Source organism: Dermacentor albipictus, chromosome 10 (assembly GCF_038994185.2).
Source record: "Dermacentor albipictus isolate Rhodes 1998 colony chromosome 10, USDA_Dalb.pri_finalv2, whole genome shotgun sequence".
Classification (NCBI taxonomy): Eukaryota; Metazoa; Arthropoda; class Arachnida; order Ixodida; family Ixodidae; genus Dermacentor; species Dermacentor albipictus.
In genome coordinates, this window is record NC_091830.1 from 87,930,723 (window position 1) to 87,949,910 (window position 19,188).

The 19,188-nt window shown below is 42.6% G+C and overlaps 1 long non-coding RNA gene across 1 annotated transcript; it reads left to right on the forward strand.

The window, feature by feature from the left end:
* Positions 1–11,427: 11,427 nt before the first annotated feature.
* Positions 11,428–12,641, forward strand: LOC135910223 (uncharacterized). Its single transcript, XR_010566947.1, has 2 exons — positions 11,428–11,893; positions 12,519–12,641. It is a non-coding gene; the product is annotated as an uncharacterized lncRNA (long non-coding RNA).
* Positions 12,642–19,188: the final 6,547 nt, after the last annotated feature.

Consider the following 19,188-nt stretch of genomic DNA (forward strand, 5'->3'; position numbering starts at 1 on the left):
CCGTACACTTGTCATTTTCAGAAAAGGAAAGGAGATAATCCAGGTACAAGTTTGAACAAAAAATATATTTCTACAAAGTGTGCACAAGGCACGTACAGTTTTCAGGAATTAACTGTGCCGATGTAGCTCGCAGGGTTGCGAGGTGCCATCTGGTGTCCACAGGATGACAGTGAAGCTTTGCTGACCTGGCCCAATTCTACAGCCACTGTAAGCCCCACTGCATATGCGTGGTTTCAAATAGCGAAAATTCGACAGAAACTGTTGTAGCCATTTCCCCCAGCTCCAAACTATGCAACTGGTCTACCCAAGTCCATGGAGGTAAGCTGTGTTGAGTAATGCGAAACCGCAAGACCCCTCTTGTAGAGATAAGGTGAAGATCATCTAGCACTGCCTATTGAAGTACAGTGAGACCTCGTTACTACGAACACCGCATCAGGAACTTTTCAAAAATCCCTTGCTGACTTTTCAGAATAACGATCGTTATTCAGTTTCCCTGTGATAACGACACCTCAGTACTACAAACTAATATTACGAAATCTGGGAATTCTTTGATTTCTATGTGTCTTTCACAGCAGCCAAAACCGTGAGCTATCAGACGACAAGGTGCAGAGAGCGAACGTCGTGTTGCATCAGGTTTTTCGTGTGCATGCTCCACCCAGAAAAATGGTCGCCTATCAATGGTGGCGCGTCTCTTCCTTTTTTCACCCTTCTTTCTGTGCATGCGAGTTTCTTTTGCGCTTCTTTCTTTGTCCGCTTTAGCTACGCGTGTGGGAAAACGTAACCTCCGTACTCGTGGGGATGCCATATGGTCGCACTTTGCACTTTTGCTAAACATTTTCTATAACAAATGTTTATCAGCAGTTTGCGTTTTGAACCAAGTGTTAAGGTCCATGTGCTTACTCCATTTCTACATTGGTACAACTACAGTACTGACAGTTCTGCTAGCACTAGCGCTTCAGCTTTCTCTAGTAATATTTCTTTGAAATGCCTCAAAGATACGTTTTTTATGAATAAATGTAATTAGATAGAATTCATGCACAAAAGAGAACTACTTTCCTCACTTTAAATATGTTATTAATTGCTGAATAGTTTTTCTGCTTATGTGTCTGCGCTCTCTGGAAATGGGAAAGTGTGCAACGCTGTGGCTCAACAAGAAGCCTACGAGGGATTTATAAAATCGGCTGTATACAGCATAAATATATATTAAAAATTTCAAAAAACTCCTTTTCTTCCAAGCTGTATTAAATAAAAGAGATAGACATAAGCGTAGTTATCAAGAGCATTGATAATGGTATCCTTAAATGCACATGAAGAAAATGGCTAAACTACAAATTACAAATGCCAGAACAATTATTTTAATATGAAGCCGCCAACTAAACGGACACACAACAGAAGAGAGCGGGACAGGGCGCCACTCACAACTGTTTTATTTACAGAACGCAGGCACATATATACCGCCAGTCACCACATGCGCACCGAGCAAACATTCATCCACGCATCTGACCAAACATTCATGACGCATCACGCTTAAGAAACCATCTCGGCCTTATATAATGATATCGAAGTATCGCTAACGCAGAAGCTGCCTTTCTTGCCTATGTGATAGTCTTCAACCAGTTCCCTTGCTCTGGTATCTTTACTTCGGGCAAGAATCCGCACATCTGAAAAACGTGGTTCACAAGAGCGTGAGACACAGGTCCCGATGTGCTTAGGCCCATTTGGGCCCTCTTTCATTTGCTCAACATTTCTTTCATGCTCCCTGACACGCTCATTAACACAGCGCCCGGTCTAACCTATATATAGGAACGACCGCACGAAAGGGGGATCTAGTAGACAACCCCATCGGCACACTTCATGAAAGGTCGCCCATATGTTTGGTTCCACAGCTTTTTTCAGTTCTTTTTTTTTCTTTTGGCGATTTAGGAGCAAAGGCTTCCGAGCTACCTTGGGGCTGAAAACACTAGCGGGACACGGCGCAAGGACATGTCATCTGGAACCATTGTGTCTTTCTCTAGCGAGAATGACCTAACGCTTCATCAAGCCGATAAGGAAGGCGGATTTGTTGGCATCCCTGATTCTCGTGAATCATGGGAAGATTCTCAGGCCCACATCATTAACGCACTAGCAACTACCATCGGCAGTCTACCCGACATGGCAATTGAACGCGCTCATCGTCTCGGTTCCTATTCACCCGATAAATGCCGTCCCATTACAGCGAAATTAAGTAACTACAAAGTTAAGGAAAAGGTGCTTTCCGCGCGTAAGCTCCTAAAAGAAAAAGACATCACGATCTGTGATGACTACTCACCTGCCACCCGCCATATCCGTAGTAAACTGATTTCCTTTGCAAAACAGTTACCGGGCAAACCCCTGTTTCATCTTCGATACAACAAATTACTTGTAAACAAGAAGCAGTACACGTACGATCCCGTTACAGACAGCGTGACAGAGTGCACGTCACAACACACGCGTGCTAACACCGAACCGCGTACTGCGCCACCTAATCTTTCATAGGGAAGCACGAGGGGCAGTGGAAGTCACTTATATCCCGTATCTGTCCTTTTCACTAACATTCGAAGCATCAACAAACACCACTCATTCACTTCCACCGTCGACACAATTAACCCAGATATTATTGCACTTACCGAAACTTGGCTGCACCCACATATTAGAGACCACGAAATCTTCTCTACCGCCCATGGCTTCTCAGTTTATCGCTGCGACTGTACGTTGCGTCAAGGTGGTGGTGTTATCCTGGCAATTAATAAACACCTACACTGTCAACCCATTACTATTGCTACTAACTTGGAGATAGTCTGGGCAATTATCGAAATAAACTTCGTAAAAATTATAATGGGCGTATGTTATCGCGCTCCTACTGACGTTGCCTCCTTTGCTAACGAATTACAAGACACAATTAATATCGTCGTAACACGCTATCCTTCCTCACCCTTGTTTCTACTGGGTGACTTCAACATTCCAAACATAGTCTGGCATAGTGAACCTATCGTGATACAACCGTTCTCCGCGTTAGCAAAAGATTTTCTTGACTTGTGCGCACTGTTCTCTTTCAATCAACTGATAACCCAGTCCACCAGAATCACACCACAAGTCGCTAACACCCTTGACCTTCTGTTAACAACACGACCCGATTTTATTTCGAACATTACTTACACACCATCCTTAAGCGATCACTCCCTTATCCATTTCAACATCAACATTTCACGTCCGAAATCAGAAAAAAAGATCAAGACAATTCACGACTATAAGAAAGCTGACTTTGAATCGATTAACAACGAGCTCTGTATATTCCTTGATACTTTCCTGACTGATTTCGATAACCGCAGTGTTCAATTGAACTGGAATATGTTTGTTACTAAAATTCGTGAACTAACAAGAAAATTTATCCCTACCTACACTCTTTCCTGTAATGATAACGCTCCCTGGTACAACACCCACATTAAGCGCCTTTCAAACAAACAGAAACGTTCGTACAGACTAGCCAAAGCCTCTGGAAACGCTCAAAGATGGGCAGCTTACAAACACGCTACATATAACTACAGAACAGCGCTTAAACAAGCTAAAGATTACTTTTTAAATAACACATTGCCTTCCATGCTAACTACTCATACGAAAAAGTTCTGGCGCACTATTAACCCAAAACATGACGACGCCTTAACCCTTGTTGATAGCACCGATACCGCAATTGCCCCTGCCGATTGCGCATCTGTATTAAATGACGTTTTTGCGCGTAACTTTTCTAAACACGCTCATGTAACACGCCCAACTACACTATCTTACGACTACGCCGCAATGCACCCTTTAATAATCGAACCCGCTGGCATGGAAAAAATAATCGCCTCATTGAAACTCTCATCCGCTCCTGGCTGTGACTTAATTAACGCTAAGTTTCTAAAAAACACTAGCACATATTGTTCCATTATTCTTGCAAAGATTTTCCAGCAATCACACGACAATGGTTCACTGCGTGCTGATTGGAAGGTGGGGAAGGTGATTCCACTCTACAAAGCGGGTACTAAACATTCCCCACTGAACTATTGGCCTATTTCCTTAACGAGTATACCATGCAAAATTATCGAGCATGTCCTGTCTTCTCATATTGCCAACTTCTTAGAAGAAAACTCCTTTTTTTCTGAGTTTCAACACGGCTTTCGCAAAACATACTCATGTGACACCCAACTAGTATCATTCATCATTATCATCATCAGCCTGGTTACGCCCACTGCAGGGCAAAGGCCTCTCCCATATTTCTCCAACAGCCCCGGTCATGTACTAATTGTGGCCATGCCGTCCCTGCAAACTTCTTCCGCCCACCTAACTTTCTGCCGTCCCCTGCTACGCTTCCCTTCCCTTGGAATCCAGTCCGTAACCCTTAATGACCATCGGTTATCTTCCCTCCTCATTACATGTCCTGCCCATGCCCATTTCTTTTTCTTGATTTCAACTAAGATGTCATTAACTCGCGTTTGTTCCCTGACCCAATCTGCTCTTTTCTTATCCCTTAACGTTACACCTATCATTCTTCTTTCCATAGCTCGTTGCGTCGTCCTCAATTTGAGTAGAACCCTTTTCGTAAGCCTCCAGGTTTCTGCCCCCTAGGTGAGTACTGGTAAGACACAGCTATTATATACTTTTCTCTTGAGGGATAATGGCAACCTGCTGTTCATGATCTGAGAATGCCTGCCAAACGTACCCCAGCCCATTCTTATTCTTCTGATTATTTCTGTCTCATGATCCGGATCCGCAGTCACTACCTGCCCTAAGTAGAAGTATTCCCTTACGACTTCCAGTGCCTCGCTGCCTATTGTAAACTGCTGTTCTCTTCCGAGACTGTTAAACATTACTTTAGTTTTCTGCAGATTAATTTTTAGACCCACTCTTCTGCTTTGCCTCTCCAGGTCAGTGAGCATGCATTGCAGTTGGTCGCCTGAGTTACTAAGCAAGGCAATATCATCAGCGAATCGCAAGTTACTAAGGTATTCTCCATTAACTTTTATCCCCATTTCTTCCCAATCCAGGTCTCTGAATACCTCCTGTAAACACGCTGTGAATAGCATGGGAGAGATCGTATCTCCCTGCCTGACGCCTTTCTTTATAGGGATTTTGTTGCTTTCTTTATGGAGGACTATGGTGGCTGTGGAGCCGCTATAGATATTTTTCAGTATTTTTACATATGGCTCGTCTACACCCTGATTCCGTAATGCCTCCATGACTACTGAGGTTTCGACAGAATCAAATGCTTTCTCGTAATCAATGAAAGCTAGCTATATATAATGGTTGGTTATATTCCGCACATTTCTCTATCACCTGATTGATAGTGTGTATATGATCTATTGTTGAGTAGCCTTTACGGAATCCTGCCTGGTCCTTTGCTTGACAGAAGTCTAAGGTGTTCCTGATTCTATTTGCGATTACCTTAGTAAATAGTTTGTAGGCAACGGACAGTAAGCTGATTGGTCTATAATTTTTCAAGTCTTTGGCGTCCCCTTTCTTATGAATTAGGATTATGTTAGCATTTTTCCAAGATTCCGGTACGCTCGACGTTATGAGGCATTGTGTATACAGGGTGGCCAGTTTCTCTAGAACAATCTGCCCACCATCCTTCAACAAATCTGCTGTTACCTGATCCTCCCCAGCTGCCTTCCCCCTTTGCATATCTCCCAAGGCTTTCTTTACTTCTTCCGGCGTTACTTGTGGGATTTCGAATTCCTCTAGACTATTTTATCTTCCATTATCGTCGTGGGTGGCATTGGTACTGTACAAATCTCTATAGAACTCCTCAGCCACTTGTACTATCTCATCCATATTAGTAATGATATTGCCAGCTTTGTCTCTTAACGCATACATCTGATTCTTGCCAATTCCTAGTTTCTTCTTCACTGCTTTTATGCTTCCTCCGTTGCATGTTCAATTCTATCCATATTATACTTCCTTATTTCAGCTGTCTTACGCTTGTTGATTAACTTCGAAAGTTCTGCCAGTTCTATTCTAGCTGTAGGGTTAGAGGCTTTCATACATTGGTGTTTCTTGATCAGATCTTTCGTCTCCTGCGATAGTTTACTGGTATCCTGCCTAACGGAGTTACCACTGACTTCCATTGCACACTCCTTAATGATGTCCACAAGATTGTCGTTCATTGCTTCAACGCTAAGGTCCTCTTCCTGAGTTAAAGCCGAATACCTGTTCTGTAGCTTGATCTGGAATTGCTCTATTTTCCCCCTAACCGCTAACTCATTGATCGGCTTCTTATGTACCAGTTTCTTCCGTTCCCTTCTCAGGTCTAGGCTAATTCGAGTTCTTACCATCCTGTGGTCACTGCAGCGCACCTTGCCGAGCACGTCCACATCTTTTATGATGCCAGGGTTAGCGCAGAGTATGAAGTCTATTTCATATCTAGTCTCGCCGTTCGGGTCCCTCCACGTCCACTTTCGGCTATCCCGTTTGCGGAAGAAGGTATTCATTATCCTCATATTATTCTGTTCCGCAAACTCTACCAATAACTCCTCCCTGATATTCCTAATAATAATATATGGGGTTTTACGTGCCAAAACCACTTTCTGATTATGAGGCACGCCGTAGTGGAGGACTCCGGAAATTTTGACCACCTGGGGTTCTTTAACGTGCACCTAAATCTAAGCACACGGGTGTTTTCGCATTTCGCCCCCATCGCTGATATTCCTAGTGCCTATGCCATATTCCCCCACTGCCTTGTCTCTAGCCTACTTTTTGCCTACCTTGGCATTAAAGTCACCCATTAGTATAGTGTATTTAGTTTTCACTCTACCCATCGCCGATTCCACGTCTTCATAGAAGCTTTCGACTTCCTGGTCATCATGACTAGATGTAGGGGCGTAGACCTGTACAATCTTCATTTTGTACCTCTTATTACAAGACGTGCCACCCTCTCGTTAATGCTATAGAATTCCTGTATTTTACCAGCTATATTCTTATTAAAACAAAAAGAAACGTTTATACAGGGCAGCCAAAAGCGTCAACACGTTAGGTTCGTGGAATAAACATAAAGCCTGCGAAAAAGCCTACTGCAGTTCCCTTCGTCGTGCAAAACATAAATTCTTTTCCGATGACCTTCAGTCAATGATAAAAAATAATCCTAAAAAATTTTGGAAAACGATATCTCCTTCAAACAGCACTGACACTCCCACTCTCGTGGATAGCACTGGCCTTCCCATACCGCGAGAGCGCTGCGCATCTATATTTAACAACTACTTTCTTTCCACGTTCACAAAGGAAGACCTTTCCAATATGCCAAAGATGGCAGACTCTGATTACCAATATATGACTCCTATTACCGTAACAGCCGCTGGAATCGCTACTTTGATTAATAATCTCAAATTATCGAGTAGTTCCGGATTTGATGGCATCAACACGAAAATCCTAAAGAATACAGTAGTCCCTTCCAGTACAATCCTTAGTCATATATTTCAGCAGTCACTGTCAACAGGGGAGCTGCCGAATGATTGGAAAGTTGGCAAAATCATACCCATTTTCAAGTCAGGTGACAAGAGCGATGTGAGTAATTACCGTCCAATATCACTAACCAGCGTTCCCTGCAAGTTACTCGAACACATCATTTTTACTAATGTCGTTCATCACTTAGAACGTAATAACTTCTTTTTTAAACATCATCATGGATTCAGAAAAGGCCTTTCATGTGAGACACAACTAATTGAATTCACTACGGATCTTTTTCAAAATATGGATGACAATGCTCAGACTGACTCAATATTCATCGACTTCTCTAAAGCATTTGATCGCGTGGCCCACTGTCGCCTCATTTCTAAACTATCATGCTTAAACCTTGACGACCTAACAATTTCTTGGATAAGAAACTTTTTGTCTTTTCGAAAGCAGTCCACTGTCATTGACCAGTACTCTTCCCCTTTCAGTAACGTAACATCAGGCGTACCTCAGGGAAGTGTCCTTGGACCCTTACTCTTCCTGATTTTCATCAATGACTTGCCATTAAACATTACATCCAGTGTTCGACTATTCGCAGATGACTGCGTTATCTACCGTCAAATCCGCTCCCCCGCTGATCATATTGCTCTTCAACGTGACCTTCAATGTGTCACTAACTGGTGTATGGATTGGCAAATGACCCTAAACACTAACAAATGCAAACTGATGACATTTACTCGCAAAAAGTCCTACTCCATTTTCAGTTACTCACTTGACAATAGTATCGTCGCTCGCACGTCTTCATACAAGTACCTTGGAATTATTCTAACACCTAGCCTTTCATGGTCATCCCACATTGAGAAAATAACGGCTAAAGCATCGCGCACTCTCGGATATTTAAAACGTAACCTTCGCAGCGCTCCTTCCCCCACAAGAAAGATAGCCTACCAAACATTAGTGCACCGCAGCTCGAATTCGCAGCTTCTATATGGTCACCTCATCAGGCATATCTAATCCATCTTCTCGAGTCGATCCAAAACCGTGCTGCACGTTTCATTGCCAGAGATTATAGCCCATTTTCGAGCGTAACTAACATCAAGCTGTCGTTGTCGCTTTCATCTTTGGAATCGCGCAGGAATATAGCACTACTTTGTCTTCTGCACAAAATCATGCATAATGTACGCCCATCTACTTTACCACTCGTTCGTCCCTCCCGCACATCTAGACGCCTGCATAATCATCTCAGTTCCCAACGCATCTTCGGTCACACCAACGCATTCAACTGCTCAGCTTTGCCACGTGCGATTGCACTGTGGAATGGTCTTCCTGATAACCTCGCTGACATTAATGACCCATTAACCTTCAGACAAAAAATCACTGCATATTTGGCTAGTACTTACTAAAAACTAGTATCTGTTCAGTTTTGGAACTTTTAACTTCATTGTTATTTATTTATGTAAGCATTTGTTCTAAGGTTGTTTGCTTTACTGTATAATGAAAAGCTAACACCTGTTCGTTTATCTTTCCTGCTTTTTATCTTTGTTTACTTTGTGTTCTTTGTTTATTATTTGATTCTCTTTTTTTTGTTCATACTTATGTAACAAAAGCTATGTTTTTGCTCCGCATTTGTTATCTGTACCGCCCCCCTCACGCAATACTCCTTCTGGAGCCTGTGAGGTATATGAAATAAATAAATAAATAAATCAGGAATCCGACGCCTAGTTCCCTTCTCTCTGCTAAGCCACGGTAGCACAGGACGTGCCCGCTTTTTAGCACTGTATATGCTTCTTTTGGCCTCCTAACTTCGCTGAGCCCTATTATATCCCATTTACTGCCCTCTAATTCCTCCAATAGCACTGCTAGACTCGCCTCACTAGATAACGTTATAGCGTTAAACGTTGCCAGGTTCATATTCATATTCCAGTATCATTCACGCATAAACTAAACCTATTGCTTGACCACTCTTCAGTTGCAGATCTAATTTTTTTTTGGACTTCGCAAAAGCGTTCGATAAAGTGTGCCATAGCTTATTAATCTACAAACTGCAACAACTAAACCTTGAGCCTAAAATTCTGTACTGGCTTGAAGTTTTCCTCACTAACCATTCACAGTTCGTTTCAGCTAACGAAGTAACATCTAATCTGAGTCCTGTTTATTCAGGTGTACCACAAGGCTCCGTGCTTGGACCCCTCCTATTTCTCATATATATTAACAACTTATTACCTTCCTGTGTTTCATCTCAAATTCACCTATTTGCTGACGACTGCGTAATTTACACCGAAATAACTCGCGACGAGGATGTTACCAGGCTTCAAGCTGACCTTAACGCCGTTTCTGCATGGTGCAATTCATGGTTAATGGAACTAAATGTTAACAAGTGTAAATTCATGTGTGTATCTCGAACTACCAGTGAGCCACCTGTGTACTACCTTAATAACACTCCATTAGAATTGGTAACAACTTACAAGTACCTTGGCCTTCACATCACCTCTGATCTTACTTGGAATACCCACATCACCCATATAATAAGTAACGCTAACAGAATGCTAGGTTACTTACGACGCAACTTTTCCAAAGCACCTTCTTCCTTAAAATTAATCCTCTATAAAACTCTAATACGACCTAAACTTGAATACGCTGCTTCAATCTGGGATTCAGGTCAAGTAAACCTAATACACTCACTGGAAATGGTTCAGAATAACTCTACTCGTTTCATTCTTTCTAACTATAATAGAACCGCGAGTATCAGTGCCATGAAATCTAGCCTTAACCTACCGTCCTTGTTATCACGTCGAAAATTGTGTGCCTTTTTCATAAATTATTTCATCACCCGCTGCTACGCAACAAACTTATTTCTCCGCCTCCGTATGTATCACCCAGACTAGACCACATTCATAAGGTTGACATTTCATTTTGCAGATCGAACGCTTTTTTGCAGTCATTTGTACCACGCACTTCCAATGAGTGGAATCACCTCCCCGCCTCGATAGCCACTATCCCAGGTGAAAATATTCAACTGGAATCCAACTGGTTCCAACTGGTATTAACTGGGAACAACTGGTTCCAGTAGGAAACCAACCGGTCCCAGTTACAGGTCAACTGGTCCCAGTTAGAAACCAACTGGGATGAAACTGGTTCCAGTTGGGATCCAACTGGAACCATCTCCAGTTGTACTGGGAGCAAATGGTCCCAGTTGGTATGCAACTGGAACGCAACTGGAACCATTACCAGTTGTACTGGAAGCAAATGGTCCCAGTTGGGATCCAACTGGAACCTGAACCAGCTGTACTGGAAGCAACTGGTTCCATTTGGATTCCAACTGGAACTTTGACCAGTTGTATAGTAGCAACTGGTTAGTAGTTGGGATCTGTACTCGTACAACTGTTAACATAAAAAAGTTGAGTTAAGCGATATGCTGCAACGAGTGCGACATTAGAGATGGGTTTTATCCGACACAAGATTTATTTATATGGATAACTGAATCATGCAGGATCCTCTTGCGTAAATGTGGAGCACATTGCCTTGACACGTACGCGTGCTTTAGTTTCAACGCACTAAATTTGTGAATGTTGGCCCTAGTCTTTAGTTGTCTAATGAGGCATTGGTTCGTCTCATGACGTTACCGTTGCGTGCCTGACCGACATCGCGGTGTTATGGTAATGTTGCACCAACTTTGTGCCGCTGACGTCGTTGCCTAGCTAAGCGCTAGTGAGCTGTATGGCATTTGGTGGAAACAACTGGTGTTTGCAGCACGGCGATATTACTTCCCTACGACAAAAAAAGAGAGAAAAAGGAAAAGAAAATGCTGAGCAGCGCATAGAGCTACACAACGCACGCTTACTACGCGTCCATGGCTAGTCTAGTACAGTCTTCCACACGGTGAAAGAATATTATGATGCTTACACCGACAGTGCTCTACCATGACTAGCCACTGTACGCACTGTAACTGTACTATGACCACAACAACCGCCATTTTGAAAAAAAAAAGAAACATTAGTTGCGTATCTTCTCATGATCGGCTGAAACCTCTATGGCTCAAACAATAATAATGATATAGCAATAAATTTAAATTATGTCAAATAAAAGTGAAATAAAATTCTTACCTCACATAGATAGCGTAATATTTATTAATAGCGAGAAACTTCATCACAAATACGAAACTGTGTAAACGTGCGGCGTAGTTCGGCAGCCATATTAACAGCAAGCTATTCGAGCGAGACATGGAGCGAGGCGTGCGCAGCTGAAAAGATTTTTCTAGAGGAACCTGTGGTGTCATTGCCTGTGTAACCTCATTTAAGTAGTATTAGTGTTGGACATTTTCACCTTTGGAAGACGGCATGATTACAGGCCAACGGATGACACCTGTTTTAACACCGACTACGCGGCTTTGTGGACCCATCGTGTTTGGATTGACGTGCGCACTTTTCCCTGCTCTTGATTCTGCCATTTGGAGGTAATTATATATTGAACTTATTTATGTTTCGAGTGCAAGTGGTTCTTTATCACAAAGGTGTCAATACTGCAGCACATTGTCGTTGACTCGAGTGTTCTACTACGTGACGTTTGTACACATCAATGCTTGCGAGCTTGGTGCTTGTTTTTGAGCCCCATTATCTGCGAGTCAGACGCGTCGTTTTTTTTTTGTTTTTTTTCACGTAACTTGCCGTAGGTTCCGGCGTAAACGATGGTGCCCGCATTACTTCCAGAAAGTACTACACAGTTCGTGTCGCGCATACAATCTGATTACTCTAGGTTCAGCGATAACATATATACACAACAAATAGTCAACAATAGCATTCGAGTAAGCTACAGCCATGCAGGTGCGTCTTGTGCAGAGCGATAAACTTAAGTGGCCAGTGGGTGAGTGCAGTTACCGAGAAAAGTTCACGTGTCAATACGAACCAGTGTCGTGCAAGACTTGTGCTTTGAATAGCACACAGAAGTATCTGTAGCTCTGCATAATAACGTGTAGCAGAAGTGCATACACTACTGATACACATGTCTGTATGATGTATAAGTAGAATTGCTTGTACGAAGTGGTTGCCTTTTTACTGAATGCATATAAATATTTCTTTCAGATGGTGATGTGCAAGAGTTACGAAATGTGTAAACGTGTGCAAGGTCATCAAGGGAGCATTCAAGATGTTTCATCGCTAAACACAAGCTCAAGTGTCCCAATAAATGTCCAATTTCAACACCAAGCTGCTTCGGCTGCATAAAGTTCACTGAATTGGCTGGTTCTTTGCGACACGCGATGGCAACCACAAAAGGCATACAAGCTATGGCCAGCTTGAATCCCACTTGTGTGTAAACGTTTACCAGTGGTTCCTGCTGGCGATGGCTCACTACCTCTATTGCACAATCGATGCCAGTTGCAATAGGAACTGGAACCTGTTCCGATGTGGACCAACTGGGACCAGTTGCAAAGGGGCCAACTGGGACCAGTTGCAATGGGAATCAACTGGGACCAGTTGCAATGGGGACCAACTGGGACCAGTTGCAATGGGGACCAACTGGGACCAGTTGCAATGGGGATCAACTGGGACCAGTTGCAATGGGGACCAACTGGGAATTGTTCCATAAACCAGTTGAACTGGAACCAGTTGCATTCCCAGTTGGAAATTTTCACCTGGGATCGCATATCACCAATTATTCAAGGATGTCATAGCTAGCACTGTATAACTAGGAACCTTTTTTTTTCATATTGTTCAACCTGTACTCACAAATGCCTTAGCTAACATTGTATACCTAGGTGCCATTTGTTAATTAAATAGTTTTGTTTACACATATTTATATACATAATTTTCTGCACTAGTAACTCCTGTTTGTTGAATTTACCTGTTTTTTCTTGTAACCACTTCCCTCTAAAATGCCGTAATGGCCCTGAGGGTATGATAAATAAATAAATAAATGAATAAATAAATAAATCATTATATAAGGCCGAGGTGAGGTTTCTTAAGCGTGGTGCGTCATGAATGTTTGGTCAGATGCGTGGATGAATGTTTGCTCTGAGCGCATGTGTTGACTGACGCTTATATATGTGCCTGCGTTCTGTAAATAGAACAGTTGCGAGTGGCGCCCCGTCCCGTTCTCTTCTCTTGTGTGTGTCCGTTTAGATGTTTTATAATGAACAGCTACCAACTAGCTCAACGAGAAGTACCAAAACAATTGTATCCTCTAAATTCTTGTACATGTACACACAAAATTTGGCTTAGATTGAGCCACACAAACAATTAACATTTTTTTTTGTACAAAATCTAGTAAAAACCCTATAAGATTCAAGAGAAGGAGAAAAACTAAGTTTAAAGTTCATAAAAATTTTATTACTGTTGCATATGATCCATTTGCATGAAATTTGCCGAGAATGCAGAACAGTCTCTTCCAGTTTAACATTTTCCTGCTGCGGCAGTCCTATCCTGATAACCCTTCTGAGCTTCCCTTTCCAGCCGGGCTTTCCTTGCTGTTCTTTGATGAAAAAATTTACCTTCAGCTCTCTGTGTTCCACAGAATTATTTCATCCTTCTCTTTTCTCTTTGGTTTCCCATAGCTAACAATTGCTTAGTTGGCGTGATAATCAACTCCTGTAGAACCTCCTCGTAACCTATGTCGTACAACAGTGTCGCTTTACAAGTGCCTATCCCCACGGCCTAAAGCCCATTGTTTGTCGCTGAAATACTTAGCCCTGTTTTGGAGTTTGCCCTATATTAATTGAAACAGCACATTTCCCGCATAAGCCTCTCGTGTAGGAAGCACAGCCTTCGCCTGAGCACTGCTGAGAAGTGAAGAATCAGCGAGTGTCGACTCGACCAGGGCCAGTGCTCGTTTGTTGTTGCACCAGGGAAGCTCCTGATGTCGCCAATAGCTGTGGTTCTTGCGAACCCTATCTGTAGAGAATGAATGGAATTATGAAGCTCCTACAGCTACCATGTCCCCATTAGATTCATTTTTGCGATATTCTGGTTGGAGAAATGTGTTAGCATTCTTGCATGTTGAAGCGTAAATATAGAATCAAAATAGAGAAATGTCATTTTTTAAAACGAAAATAATTTTTCGGCTTGTACCTCTCCTTAATCAGATAAGTCACACAATGGGATAGTCGATGGAGTTCCAGACAAACACCTCACACATAGCTTACGTTAGGCTCTACAATGCCTGTGCTCTTGGCAATTGATAGTATATTACTATGGCAGGTTATTAGTTGCATTGCCCAGAATTAACCGAGTGCGGTGCTTGCACAGAGGTGACCCAGCTCATACACTGCAAGAAGGCATTTTGGGCGTAGTTTCTATGTAAAGTTAGCGTAATATTTTTCTTAGGTTTACATTATTTATGAATGCATTTGTTAGCGTCATTGAGATCTTTTGGGCATAGCAATACAAAATGTCTTGTACTGAAACAGCTCAAATTATGAAAATATACACTAACAGTGTTGGAGCAGCATCTAACCATTGAGCTTTGTTTTGTGTTTACATTTTGGGCACAGATGTGTACAGTGCAAGAAGAACCCTGTGAATAGTAACCATATTTTCCAGGCAAAAATTTTAGTTTGCTGTGCGATGTATAGTAATTAGCTCAGAAAACTGCTATATGACCACCAATAAACCATGAAGTATTTGTAACGAAGTATTACGCTCAACATTAAAATGCAGCTCACAACTGCATTGCGTGTTAGCTTTCTATTGTTTTAGTACTGAGGGATTAATTGCAGATTGAAGACATCATTTATTTTGTCTCTGTCGCACTGGACATAGTATGTTTTGGTTTTATGAGACACGTTTTTATGTACATACTAAAAATGCCTTTTACATAAGGTATATTCATTGTTGAGACGGCAGTGTTGGGGCATTGGCAGCAATTAAAGCCGTTTTATGCCAACTGGTTCCAGCTTTAATTCTGTAGATTACCTTTTCCGTTTTGATGTTTTTTTTGGGAATTTCAACGTTTCTTGCATTTGTTGGTGCAGAACAGCCATGTTTTTTAGACAGCAGTCATTGAGGCTGGGTGTTTCGTACCTTGCTGTTTTCATTTTTAGTGTTTTGCATAATCCGTGTGGTTTCTTTTCTTGCACACACACGCATCTGCATGGCTATTTCCTGCTCATCAGCAATTTAGTGTTGCAAGCTTCTGATTATTGTGTTCATTTGTTGCACTGCTTGTCTTGAGCTAAACTGGTTCCTGCACAGCAAAACAACGCATCTGGATCAGCCTCCTTGCAAAGTTAACATCATCAGCTTGCAGTAATACTACACTCCCTGCCCTCTCACTTTATGATGTTATGACAATTCAAAATTTTTTCTAGGCAAAAATATGTGTGAATTTTACCGACAGATCGAGCAATCACACGTAAATATATCAGGCAAATCATGAATGGTCGCCCAGCTGTGCTCTGTTCGGTCTCATCTGAAATTACCTTCAATACTTCTTCAATGAAGAAAAAAGCAATCATTAGTATTAGTGTCTATCTTGTGTCATTTCGCTGGCGTTTCATAACTACAATTTTGTTTTCAAATGAAAAGCATTACTACGGTAACCTGCTCTAATTTATTTATGCAGCACTGAGGCCTTGCAGCTTTCAAGCTGCAACTACAATAAGTGAGAAGTCACGTAAGGGACGCCGCTACCACTGTAACTTCTGGGACTGTAACAGTGATAGAGTGTCTCATCTGAAAGCACACACCATAGTCAATACAGGCGAGCATGCAGCCGTTTGAATGCCATTTGTACCCTCAGAGATTCTCACTACAGAGCAATCTCAAGGTACAGCTGCGCACTCACAATGGGGAGAGGTTATTTCAGTGCCCTTCATGCCCTCAGAGCTTCTAACAAAACAGTCAAGACACACCTGTGCACTCATACAGGCAAGAGGCCATTTCAGTGCCCTTCATGCCTCTAGAGCTTCCATCGAAAGAGTAACCTCACCGTACACCTGCGCACTCACACAGACGAGAGGCCATATTTCAGTGCTCTTGATACCCTCAGAGCTTCCAACAAAAGAGTAATCTCAATGCACACCTGCGCGCTCATATAGATGAGAGGCCATATCAGTGCTGCCCGTGTACTTGAGGCCTTTTCACATAGAAAACAGCTAAGTAGGCACCTGCGCCACCACGAGTGAAAGGGACTATCAGAGTGGTAGATCTTGTGTTAACGCTTTTTCTAACAGCTCATTCCACTGCTCCTTTCAGAGCACCTTTAGAGTGCAAAGAAAGTCATGTAAGGTAACTCTAAAGCTGTAGGTCTAGTATTATAATGATATGGCTTCATCATTACTGCTGAAGACTTCTATGCTTCTAATCAACTGCTGCAAAGTAGATTGTGCTGTCAGTGCGCTTGTCTATACTTGCATGGAGTTTTACTTGATTTTACTTGTTTGTCTGATTTCGACTGTGCTTGTTCTCTGACGGGTTTTAGAAGATTGCTGCCACGAAATAAAAGATTCTCGTTCTGGCATTCTACGTTTGGTGTGTCTTGGTTACTGCGTTCTCAGCCCTCGGCATGGTGTAGCAATGACGATGAGAAACGTACCCACAATTTGAAAAGCAAGTTTTTTACTGCTTGTTCAATGTTGTGCCAAATTCCACCGTTTGACTATGGTAATGGCAAGTATACTTCAGTTAATTGTCATTAGACTTGAGTCCTCCTTCTAAGGTAACAGCATTGCGGAGGATGCACCGAACAGAACGCATCTTGTTTTGGCTCTCTTGGTCAAAGTGAATTGAAGTCCCCAGTAGGTGATGTTCTTCTTATAAAATGAACCAGTTCGCCTACAAGGTGGCGGTTGACATTCTGGAAGGCTTCTAGCACCCAAACCCCAACATGCTTTTCCTGCTGTGTTGGTGGTAACCTGATATCCCTTATGAGCTTCCCTCTCCAGCCGGGCTTTCTTTGCTGCACTCTGATAAACGGATTTAGCTTCAGCCGTCTGGGAGATTGTTTTGATCCTTCTCTGTTTGCTCTGAGATCAGAATTACTCAGTTAGCAGGACAGCCAACTCCTATATTACCTCCTCAAAGCCCATGGCCTTTGCTGAACAGTATGGCTGTAGGAGTTTCCATGTACACAGAAAGAGGCAAATTGTTGTGTGGCACAGCGACCAAATCTTGCTGCCGAAATGCTCAGCTGTGTTTTGGAGTTTGCCTTGAATGCAGCGAAGCAGCACATTTTTGCTCATCAGTCTTTCGGTGTAGGAAGCACAGCTTTTGCCTGAGCACTGGTAAAAAGTGAAGAATCAGCTGCAGTAGACTCAGCCAGGGCTAGTGCTCGTTCGTTGTTACACCAGAAAGCTCGGAATGTGAGCAATAGTTGTGGTATTTGTGTGCCTCATCTGTAGAGTACAAATGGAAAAATAATGACTCTGCAGCTACCTATGCCCCAATTATTCTTCACAATCTTCTGGCTAGAGAAATGTGTCGACCTTCTTGCACATAGAAGTAGGTTGTTGAAGCATAATTATGGACTCAATTAAAATCTAGAAACATAATTTTTAGAACAAAAATTTCATTCTTTGGCCTGCATATCCCCTTAATAAGCCCAGTTACACAATGAGATGGACGATGGAATTCCACACGAACACGTTACAGACAGGTTACATATAGGCTAGTACACAATGCCCGTTTTCTTGTATTTTTTGGTGGGTAAGAGTGAACTATGGCAGGTTCTTAGTTGCAATACTACGGTAGTTATTGACCGCTTTGCTTGTACTGAGCTAAGCCAGCTATTTCACTGCAAGAAGACATTTTGGGCTTAGCTTCACTAAAATGTACCACCATAAGTTATCTTTTTCTTCAGTTTAAAGTATATCAGTTAGCTTTTTCAGTTTCCTTTGTGATATTTATTGTAGTTATTCGTCAGCTGAGTTTATGACATTTTCTGTGCTTAGCAAAAGAAAATTTGTCATTGTGAAACAACTCGAAGTAGGAAAATGTACACAAACTATGCTGCAGCAGCCTCTAACCATCGAATTGTTGTGTGTGATAGGTTAATTTGCGGCACAGGTATCGATGTGTACCATACGCGATAGAACCCACTCTCAGAAAAACACTGACAATTTCGCCATATGTTGGACACAAAACGTACCGTTGTCAGATGGGAGGAGGACTTGGCACCTTTGAAGGCACCGCGTCCATGAGCATACATATCTCATCAACCCATCATCATCCGATACGTCGACCCCGGTACTCCCCCACAACCCGGGTTGACTGGGTGGGGGGACTTGGTTCGGGCCAACGGTCCTTCCCGGACAAGGGGGCTGTTGTGGTGCAGCAACACAAAGTTACCGCACGCAACACACAAACAGCCATGCTGGTCGTACAGGACTCGAGCCTGACTGACCTTCGGACTGCCTCGGCGCAAAAGAGGCCAAGGCATACAACCATGCAGACCACCAAAGCCGTCCACGGAGCAGCGCGACCAACCAAGGGTGCGCCGCCACCGGTTCTAGCTCTGGGTTCCACTGAACCAAACAAAACCCCGTAGATCGACTAAACGTTTACTTTGCTTTGTGGTTATATAGTAAATAGCTCAGAAAACAACTACTCCCCTCCCCACTTTCCCTCTCGAGACATTTGAAATTGGCGCTAACTACCGAGCAAGTGCCCCCTTCCCCCCTTGATCATTTTCACCGCTTTATCATTTTCACCGAACCTCCTGGATACAGTTTATTTCTGCCAAATTTTTAGGAACTTGCATAGTAAATTACATAACGTGAGGCAATTTAGTGAGATAGGAATTTATTGTTTAGCTGCATTT